The sequence below is a fragment of the Corella eumyota genome, chromosome 4 (assembly GCF_963082875.1).
Source record: "Corella eumyota chromosome 4, kaCorEumy4.1, whole genome shotgun sequence".
Lineage (NCBI taxonomy): Eukaryota > Metazoa > Chordata > Ascidiacea > Phlebobranchia > Corellidae > Corella > Corella eumyota.
The window spans coordinates 4,237,782-4,248,739 of record NC_137493.1 but is presented as its reverse complement, the minus strand read 5'-3'; positions in this window follow the sequence as shown (position 1 = coordinate 4,248,739).

Genomic DNA, 10,958 nt, shown 5'->3' with positions numbered 1-10,958 from the left:
AAGGAGAATTTTCGGAATTAAAAGACAAAGAAAAGAAATTAAAATGAAAAATGACAGAAATAAATTTAAAATTAAGATAATGGAAAAGAATTTATTAAAATGAAAACTGATAAAAAAATATTATTAAAAGGGATCAAAAAATCATATAATAAAAAAATTATGCGAGAGATTTGTTAAATGAAAAAAAAGAAAGTTTGTTAAAAAAGAAAGGGGTTACGTGATGAAACATTTTATAAAATCATTAACTAAGAAAATCAGTTACGTAAAAAAAAGATAAAAAAAGTAAAGGCATCATAACGTTTATTATAATTATTTTGACGCAATATCAAATTGCATGGTCATATAACAAAATACATAATATAATTTAATTTACGTAACACAACTTTTTTTTAATGTATAAGAATAACAAGGCTTTGTACACGTTGTTTAGAATGGCGTTTGTTTCTCTAAAAGCTCTGTTAAAAGGGCTTATAACAAAATTTTGTCGTGTTCCTAAAGCACTTTTGTGCAATTTTTGTTTTTCTTTCACATTTCTTCATGTTAAAATTGCTGGTCTTTAGTAGAGCTTCAAAAAGCAATTTTTAAAGATAGTTACAGTTCATAACCTATTTTGTTGGGTATACTTCAATTGTTTTGCTGTTTTTTCAGATAACATTGAAATTAGTTACAAAGGTTAAGCAGTTTAAACTAAAATTGAACTTTTTCTTAGTTGCGTGACTTTTTCAAGTCACGAGATTTGAAAAAATATAAAATATGTTAACTAAAGTTTAGCATGTGTGTTTAAATGGGAGAATATGTTATATGTAATTTAAGGCTTGGTTTATAAGTGGGAGAATATAACTAAAGCAGATTTTGAGCGGTTTGTTATGTAACGTTGCGTAAACTTGCGATGATCTGTTACAATTGGTTGTAAAAATAACCTAGCGAAATAAATAGTTCGAAACCCAGCTATTTTTGCTTTGACCGCAAAAATTTAGGAAATTTTACACAACTCTCAAAATATTTGTTGGTTTAACCTTGCATTAAATGATTCAGACTTTTTAGAAACTATTTGACCAAATATATATTACCCTGGAAACCACAATTTCTAAAAAAAATTTTACTGACATTTGAGTAAACGATTTTTTCAGAAACTGAAGTGCTTTTTTTCAGGCGAGGGTTATAATTTAAGGTCGAATTTCCACTAGGTAAAATGGTTTTCAGTCATAGGACAGCAGTTTTCGGGTTAATTGCGATACCCTGCGTCTTATTAACAACTATCACAAATTAATAACGTGTTCTAACAATACGATATCAACATTATGATTAAAAGTATATTAAATCGACCTAATATTTGATTTAAACAACAATGGGTTTATTATGGCAACCTTCGCAACAGCAGGTAACCTGAAAAAGATCTAACACTTATAAAACCCCTTATCTTAACTAACTATCAAGTTACGAAAAGTTTCAAGTGGTTAAATTTGCATACTAAAGATTAGGTATTTTTGAAAATGTGTGGACAATTGATTTTTTAACGGAAAAATACACAAATCGTAAAAAAATACCTAGAATTCGACCATTAAAATGACACAAATATACATTTTAATACAGGCAGAACACACTAGGTTACTTGACGACAACTCAAACATTGCCTTGTGATTTAAACAAACTTTAGGATTAAGATAAATTTGCCATGTCATTTTTCCAATACGCACAAAACTTTCCAAAACATTTTTACAACATAAAGTTTATGAGTGTGTTTTTGTGTGTTTTCCATAGCCTAGTGCCAGCAATAAAATGATACATATGTTTCAAAAATATGCTTTAGCGCTTAAAAAGACTTTTATGACAACATTATGTTTGCCTTACACATGTTAACTACAGTTTTATACACTTTTTAAATCTGTTTTGGGTTTTAACACTATTTATCTAACCATGATATTTCAGTTTTATGTTGTAACATTTTTGAAATCAATGGGTGTTATTGTATAAACAACGTAAATAACATTTTTATTATGGTGTAATGTATTTAGTAGTTTGATAAGGGAAAATTTGCCTGTTTTGATACAGCGTGATGGCATTACAGTTTTGTTTACCTTTACCCCACATAATACCAAGAATGGTGTAATATTTAACCTTTGCTTTGAAAAGCAATACTAGGTATTAGGAATTTACCCGAATTTAGTTTTTTAACATTTTTTTAAATGCGGTATTCTAAAATTAAACACCTAATATTGGAGATGTTATATTTATATAAGCATTTCAAAAACGCTTTTACCAAGAATTCGATTTTTTGTAGTAATAAATATTTATTATAGTACGTCACCGTAATTAACTTTTAATACCGTTGGATTTTGTGATAAAACTATTTCTCAATACCCTGTTTAGATTGTAATTAATGCGATGTCATTACGTTATCTGTGATCAAATTACCATTATCCTACCTTGGAATCAGTTCTCGTTTTTGGAAATTTTATATTATTATTTATAATTTTTTATTACTTTTAAGGATATAGTTAGGCGTTTAAAAACCTCCAATACTAAATTTAAGTCATTACATAACTGTTATGAGAAGTTAAAATGTAACTGAAAGATTGTGAGAGCGTAAACATAGCAAAAGTAAACAAATAAACTTGGTCCAGTTTGTTTTAATGGCCAATCTATTTTACTGTAAACTTAGCAAACGTGTTTGCCTAAAACTAGGAAGCTGCATGGTGGCCTGAATCACGTAGCACCTGAATTTTTAGGCCAATCGGAAAGTCAAATTAACTAATTTTTAACTAATAAGTTAAACTTTTTTGTCAGGTGCAAAAGTTCCTTAATAAGATTTGTATAAAAGGTGAATGTGCTTAGCAAAAATATAGATAACCCAGATTTTGCTACTTGTTTTATTTAAAATTTAAATTTAATAAAATAGGGCTAGCAAAATCAGACCTGAAACAAAAGCAACGCAAAACAAAAAAAAAAGTATTTTCTACATTCGCATTGTCATTATGACGTCACACGGCGTAACTCGTGACAGAGATACTCGCTAAATAGAGAGAATAATTATTAACCTAAGCTATTTGCCTGTAGTATAGCCGACAGAACAGGTTGTCTTGGCGAAAATTTAGGATGTAGATAATAAACAGATACTTTTAAGAAGCTTGAGCATACAAAGAATTCCACGAACTGATCGCTATTTAACAACGCGGTTTTACTGTAAATATATAAGCGGGATTTTCCTATTTGCTTTCAGTTTTGCTTGAAATAAGCATGGTTAGTTTGCTATGTCATTTAATTAGTGTAAAAACCAACAGTCCAAAAACGTTGTTTTTTGTTTTTTTTGGTCAGATAATTTAGAATTAAAAAAACTACTACTGGTACGAAAACTCTCAATATAAAATATTAAACTTTGGTTAAATTGTTTATGGGAATTAATTCGGTTTGAGGAATTTAATTAAAACTGCTGATAAGATTAATTTTTGTTTTTGGGAGTTTTTTAAAACTCGGAAAACTAAATTTTCAAGTCTGATTTTGTTCTATGCAATAGCTAAACTTTAAGCGTTTGAAGTTACATTCGTCGATGTTATTATCATTTTAGTTATAAAAAGATTGTTGTACGGAATAAAAATAACTTCAGAATTTTGCCGGATTGTATTACACTTGATATTATAAAAATGTGGTCGCAAAGTGAGTTGTAATTTTCAAGGCTTGAGTGGCTTTAGAATTGAATACTTTGCCTGTTCCGCTTCAGTACGTTGTTATATCACATAAATACTGTGTTCTTAGCAACAAGGTATTATTTTACATAACATGTAACACAGCGCTTTGTGAGCTAGGCTGGCAAAGCCAATGGCTTCGATTTGGTCGTAAGTTTAAAAAATGTTAAAATCAGAATTTAGATTTGATTTATTTCAATGTAAAATGAATGCTAGTTGAATAAAATAGCCTGAAATGCAATGCTTAATAAATATTTTAAACATAGGTTGGCAGACACGTTTTATATTATCTAAGATCTTATCAGTAAGGCATAAAAACAACAGAATAAGTAAATATTGCATTGTTTGCCATTGTCGCAAGTTATATTGCATTGCAATTTACACTGCATTGCTATGAAGTGGAAAGGTCAAAAATGAAATGATGTAAAAGACATGAATAATTAAAACGTTAATGCCAAGTGGTTAGGTCATATCAAACATTTGAGTCTACACAATTTTAAGCGTTGCTATAATAGAACGTTAAGCCTACCTTGGGCGTTATATTTTATTGGAAAATTAACCAAAGCCAGCAATTAAGTAAATACTAAACACGTCATAATTGTTAGGTATTGCCTGGCTCGCAACGTTTAAGGCTTTAGATTCTAGGTAAATTTACAGTTATTAACATTTTTAGTTGATATTTTCCGTAGTTTATATTTTTTAAGAAATCGTTTGGTATTTTTGTTAAGGAATCGAAATATTTTTTTATATATGAATGAAAATATTAGTTATAGGAAGACCATGTGTTTAAATGTTATATTTTGTGTTCAGATTAAGTAAAAATAAGGTTAATTTACATGTCTGGGGAATCACCGATAACTCAACGTATGAATGAAACAACAAACTCGGAGTGTGAGTCTCTTTTTGGTTGTGGCGGTTCTTGGTGGGAAATAATAGGCCCGGTGATCGCTTTTGTATTTGTTTTTATCATTCTCATCACCTGCTGTAAATGCGTGTTCGAATTCTGTAAAAAACATTATTTTTCGAATGGCAACACTGGAAATTCGAGGTCGTCAAATCGAAACCGGGTCCGTCAAGGTTCAACGAACGCAAGTTACGTCAGAGATGACCTTCCGCCTTCGTATTCATCCGCGCGGTTAGGGCGCGAGAACATCGAAATATTTAGCGTCGTCACGGACGAGGATTATATCGGAACCTCCGCCAACGTCGAAGAAAAACTTCCTTCTTACCTTGAAATAATGGAAGAAAAACGAAAAAAGAACAAGACGTCGCCGCAGCGAAGTGCCCCCGACGAAATGACAGTCGAAACTGAGTCCCCTCACAGCGTCAGCGATGACGTCACGGAGGCTGATCAAAACGACGGGGACGCGGTGTCGCTAAGCGAAAGTATAACAGCCCCACCTCCCTACTCTGCTACTACGCCACTGTAGTCTTGACATTTTAGATTCAAGGTTGATTCAAAGTCACGTGTCTAGGTAGTGACACGTGACCTGGTAAGCACTGAACTGTGAACATGTTCTGGTTCATGGGAAATTGACTATGGCGAAAAAAATCGCCAAAGTTTGAAATTTCTATTTTTAAAACTTTTGAAAAAATGTTAAACTATGAGAAAATGGCAGAGAAGTTGCGGGTTTAAATATTCATTCAAGTGTATTTAGGATCATTTGACTTGTATTTTTATGCTTAACTATTTATTAGCGCTACAAATAAATTTCAAGTATTTTCATTCAAGTGACGGTTCTTTTTTCTTTTATATTTCTTCTATGCAATGTTTTTTTTAAATATTTTAAATTTTTTGATCCACCAATAAAACTTAACCTATTAATTATTTTGTTTTATTGTCAAAAAAGTTTGCATATTCGAAAAAAAAATTACAGGTTATTCAAAGGGCAATTTCAGGCGAAAAAGAAAGTAAAAACGGTCAGTCTGTGTAATACGTATGGATTACTGCGAAATTGTAATTATAAAAATTCCCAAATGGTTAACTACTTCATAAACAAACAAGTATTCGTATTTCCTCTTTTATTTTTGTAGTAAATGACGTCAAATAAATTTATCATAACTAAAAGTGATTTATACTAAATCCCAATGCAGTGTTATTATTGACTACTTTCATACGTCATAAAATCACTGTACAAATAATAATACGACATAGGTGTTACGTATTAGTACAGTCGAACGCATGTGTAAGTTTGAGATATGCGTGACTTGTTAAACTCTGTTTAAATTGGATTTAAATCTGCACAGTAATGAAGCATTCGTAAAAAATTAACTACATCTGCCGTTTTGGGGGTTTTTAAAAATGCGGATATTTTTGTATTAAAACAATTAAAAAAAGTTTGTAAATTGTAAATGTCACTGCTCTTATTTAATTGACCCCGTTTTTTGCTTTTTTGTTACCATAAGTCATAAAGACCTTTTCATGTGTGGAAAATTAAAATTATGTGTACGTGACTTTGTATCGAATGCTGTTACACGATTTGTTGTTTTGGACTAAAAATTCCACCTTAACTACTTGTTGTTGTTTTGAGAGTATGCGGTGAAATGTTCTGCATCGTAGTCGCTAAATCATGCGAAAAAAAACATTTGTAAAAATATTTACAAAATGTATTTATTTTAATTTTATTAATTTTGAAAAATCTATATATATGATATTTGATAAAAACGTAAAATTTAATTTAAAAAATCTCAATTTCTAAATAAACAGATTTTGTTGTGCAAAAGTTATTAAATTCATATTTGTTACATAACGAACTTTAGCTATTACATGCTTTGAATAATATTTGCTCATGTCATAATATAATTAATATGGTTGTCCATTGAAAATTTAATGATTAATGTTATAAAATAAATACGTCAAATGTATAGTAAGATTAACCTATAAATATTGACATAATATTTACTTAAATTAATAAATTTCAAGTTAATATGGTTTCTGATATTAATAAATTGTATATTGTCGAACTTTTTTACCAAGGTTTTTTTTTAAATGTACGTTAAGTACTGTAGTTAATGTTTATAGTTTGTTTTTATTGTTTTCCATTCAGGTTTTTTTGGGTTTCACTGCCTATAATTATTGCCTAGTGCTAATTTATACAAATTGAAAAACTGTATCAAAAATCGTGTAAAGCATTTTCATTTTCTTGGTTAATTTTAGTGAATTCTTTAATTGGGTCCCAATTTGGTTTAGAGTATCACCAAAACAATGAAACTTTTTAAATTGCCTGAAACAACGTTGTTATCAAATGCCGTGATAAAACACTCACCAAAAGTAACTCTTTTGTTTCTTTATTTTAAAATGTAAACGAACTAAAGTTGCTTTAAACAGCTGTACTAAAATACCCAAAGAACAGTCTGTAAGGATCAAGACTTATAAGGTTTAAAAGCTATATTGTTAAAACCAATATATAAGTTACTGTTGAAATTTAAAGTATAACACACTGAATCATTGAATGCTCAATAGTCTAAACAACATATTTTGGAATGGATTTCTAAATTTATGAATATAGTCAAAAGTTATGATACTTTTATTAAAATTTGCATAAACTTCAAAATCGGAAAAAAATATTTTATTTGAGTCGTATTGGTCTAACTAACTTTAAAGATAAAACATTTTTTGAAAATTTCCAACAAAAAAAGTTACAGTAGTTTCATATCCGCAAAATACCGATATAGCTTGTGGCGATAACTTTTCAAAAACGTAATTGATAACTTTCCAAAAAAGTATATTTTAATTTAAATTTTATTGTATACTAAATGCGCAATACCTTAAACAACATATTTTTGTTTAATTTCTAATAAAAAAAAGTTACAGTAGTTTCATATCCGCAAAATACCGATATAGCTTGTGACGTCGTCAGACCATTATTATTAAATTGATAACTTTTCAAAAAAGTATATTTTAATTTTATTGTATACTAAATGCGCAATAGTTTAAACAACATATTCTCGAAAGGATTTCAAATTTTTTTAATATAGTCAAAAGTTATGACATTTTTATTAATATTTGCATAAGCTTCAAAATTAAAACAAAAATATTCTATTTTATTCGTGTTGGCCTAACTAACTTTAAAGTTCATTTTTTTAATCTCAAGTAAAACAAAAGTTACAGTAGTTTTATATTTGCGAAATACCGATATAGCTTGTGACGTCATCAAATTATTATTATTAAATTCATTTTTTTCCAAAAAAAGTAGTTTGAAATTTGGATATATTATTAGATGTGCGTTAGTCTAAAAAACAATATGCTTTCGAATGGATTTCTAAATTTATAAATATAGTCAAAAGTAATGAAACTTTTATTAATATTTGCATAAACTTTAAAATTGAAAAAAACATATTTTTTTCGAGTCGTCGTCATATACGTATATAGTTTTAAATAAAAATTAAAAAAAAAAATTTTCAAATTTTAATTGAACTCTACCAAAATACCTGCAGGGGCCTAATAAACGTATTTTAAAAATATTATTTCAAAATATTAATATCCATAAAAGTTATGAACATATTTCATAAAAATCGCAAAATCTTAAAAATCAAAATACATGGTCTGATTAAAAGCTCATTGGTATGAATTTAATACGTATTAAAGAAATTTGCAAATATATTTAAAAACAAAAAAGTTAGATCGAATTTTTAGTTTCACTAATTCTGACGTCATGTGACCCTGTGTCGTCATATACGTATATAGTTTTGAATAAAAATTAAAAAAAATTTCTTTTCAAATTTTAATTAAACTTTACCAAAATACCTGCAGGGGCCTAATAAACGTATTTTAAAAATATTATTTCAAAATATTAATATTCATAAAAGTTATGAGCATATTTCATAAAAATCGCCAAATCTCAAAATTCAAAATTTATGGTCTGATTACAAGCTCATTGGTATGAATTTAATACGTATTAAAGAAATTTGCAAATATATTTAAAAACAAAAAAGTTAGATCGAATTTTTAGTTTCACTAATTCTGACGTCATGTGACCCTGTGTCGTCATATACGTATATAGTTTTAAATAAAAATTTAAAAATAAATTTTTCAAATTTTAATTGAACTTTACCAAAATACCTGCAGGGGCCTAATAAACGTATTTCAAAAATATTATTTTAAAATATTAATATCCATAAAAGTTATGAACATATTTCATAAAAATCGCCAAATCTTAAAAATCAAAATACATGGTCTGATTAAAAGCTCATTGGTATGAATTTAATACGTATTAAAGAAATTTGCAAAAATATTCAAAAACAAAAAAGTTAGATCGAATTTTTAGTTTCACTAATTCTGACGTCATGTGACCCTGTGTCGTCATATACGTATATAGTTTTGAATAAAAATTAAAAAAAATATTTTTTCAAATTTTAAATAAACTTTACCAAAATACCTGCAGGGGCGTAATAAACGTATTTTAAAAATATTATCTTAAAATATTAATATCCATAAAAGTTATGAGCATATTTCATAAAAATCGCCAAATCTTAAAAATCAAAATACATGGTCTGATTAAAAGCTCATTGGTATGAATTTAATACGTATTAAAGAAATTTGCAAAAATATTCAAAAACAAAAAAGTTAGATCGAATTTTTAGTTTCACTAATTCTGACGTCATGTGACCCTGTGTCGTCATATACATATATAGTTTTAAATAAAAATTAAAAATTTTTTCTTTCAAATTTTAATTTAAATTTACCAAAATACCTGCAGGGGCCTAATAAACGTATTTTAAAAATATTATTTCAAAATATTAATATTCATAAAAGTTATGAGCATATTTCATAAAAATTGCCAAATCTCAAAATTCAAAATACATGGTCTGATTACAAGCGCATTGGTTAAACTTAAATACGTATAAAAGAAATTTGCAAAAATATTCAAAAACAAAAAAGTTCGATCGAATTTTTAGTTTCACTAATTCTGACGTCATGTGACCCTGTGTCGTCATATACATGTATAGTTTTGAATAAAAATTAAAAAAATTTATTTTTCAAATTTTAATTAAACTTTACCAAAATACCTGCAGGGGCCTAATAAACGTATTTTAAAAATATTATTTCAAAATATTAATATTCATAAAAGTTATGAGCATATTTCATAAAAATCGCCAAATCTCAAAATTCAAAATTTATGGTCTGATTACAAGCGCATTGGTTAAACTTAAATACGTATTAAATAAATTTGCAAAAATATTCAAACACAAAAAAGTTAGATCGAATTTTTAGTTTCACTAATTCTGACGTCAGGTGAGTCTGTGACGTCATATACATGTATAGTTTTGAATAAAAATTAAATTTTTTTTTTTTCAAATTTTAATTTAACTTTAACAAAATACCTGCAGGGGCCTAATAAACGTATTTTAAAAATATTATCTTAAAATATTAATATTCATAAAAGTTATGAACATATTTCATAAAAATCGCCAAATCTTAAAAATCAAAATACATGGTCTGATTAAAAGCTCATTGGTATGAATTTAATACGTATTAAAGAAATTTGCAAAAATATTCAAAAACAAAAAAGTTAGATCGAATTTTTAGTTTCACTAATTCTGACGTCATGTGACCCTGTGTCGTCATATACATATATAGTTTTAAATAAAAATTAAAAATTTTTTTTTTCAAATTTTAATTTAAATTTACCAAAATACCTGCAGGGGCCTAATAAACGTATTTTAAAAATATTATTTCAAAATATTAATATTCATAAAAGTTATGAACATATTTCATAAAAATCGCCAAATCTTAAAAATCAAAATACATGGTCTGATTAAAAGCTCATCGGTATGAATTTAATACGTATTAAAGAAATTTGCAAAAATATTCAAAAACAAAAAAGTTAGATCGAATTTTTAGTTTCACTAATTCTGACGTCATGTGACCCTGTGTCGTCATATACATATATAGTTTTAAATAAAAATTAAAAAAATTTTTTTTCAAATTTTAATTTAAATTTACCAAAATACCTGCAGGGGCCTAATAAACGTATTTTAAAAATATTATTTCAAAATATTAATATTCATAAAAGTTATGAGCATATTTCATAAAAATCGCCAAATCTCAAAATTCAAAATTTATGGTCTGATTACAAGCGCATTGGTTAAACTTAAATACGTATAAAAGAAATTTGCAAAAATATTCAAAAACAAAAAAGTTAGATCGAATTTTTAGTTTCACTAATTCTGACGTCGTTTGAGTCTGTGACGTCATATATGTTCATAACTTTTATGGATATTAATATTTTGAAATAATATTTTTAAAATACGTTTACTAACTAACTTTAAAGA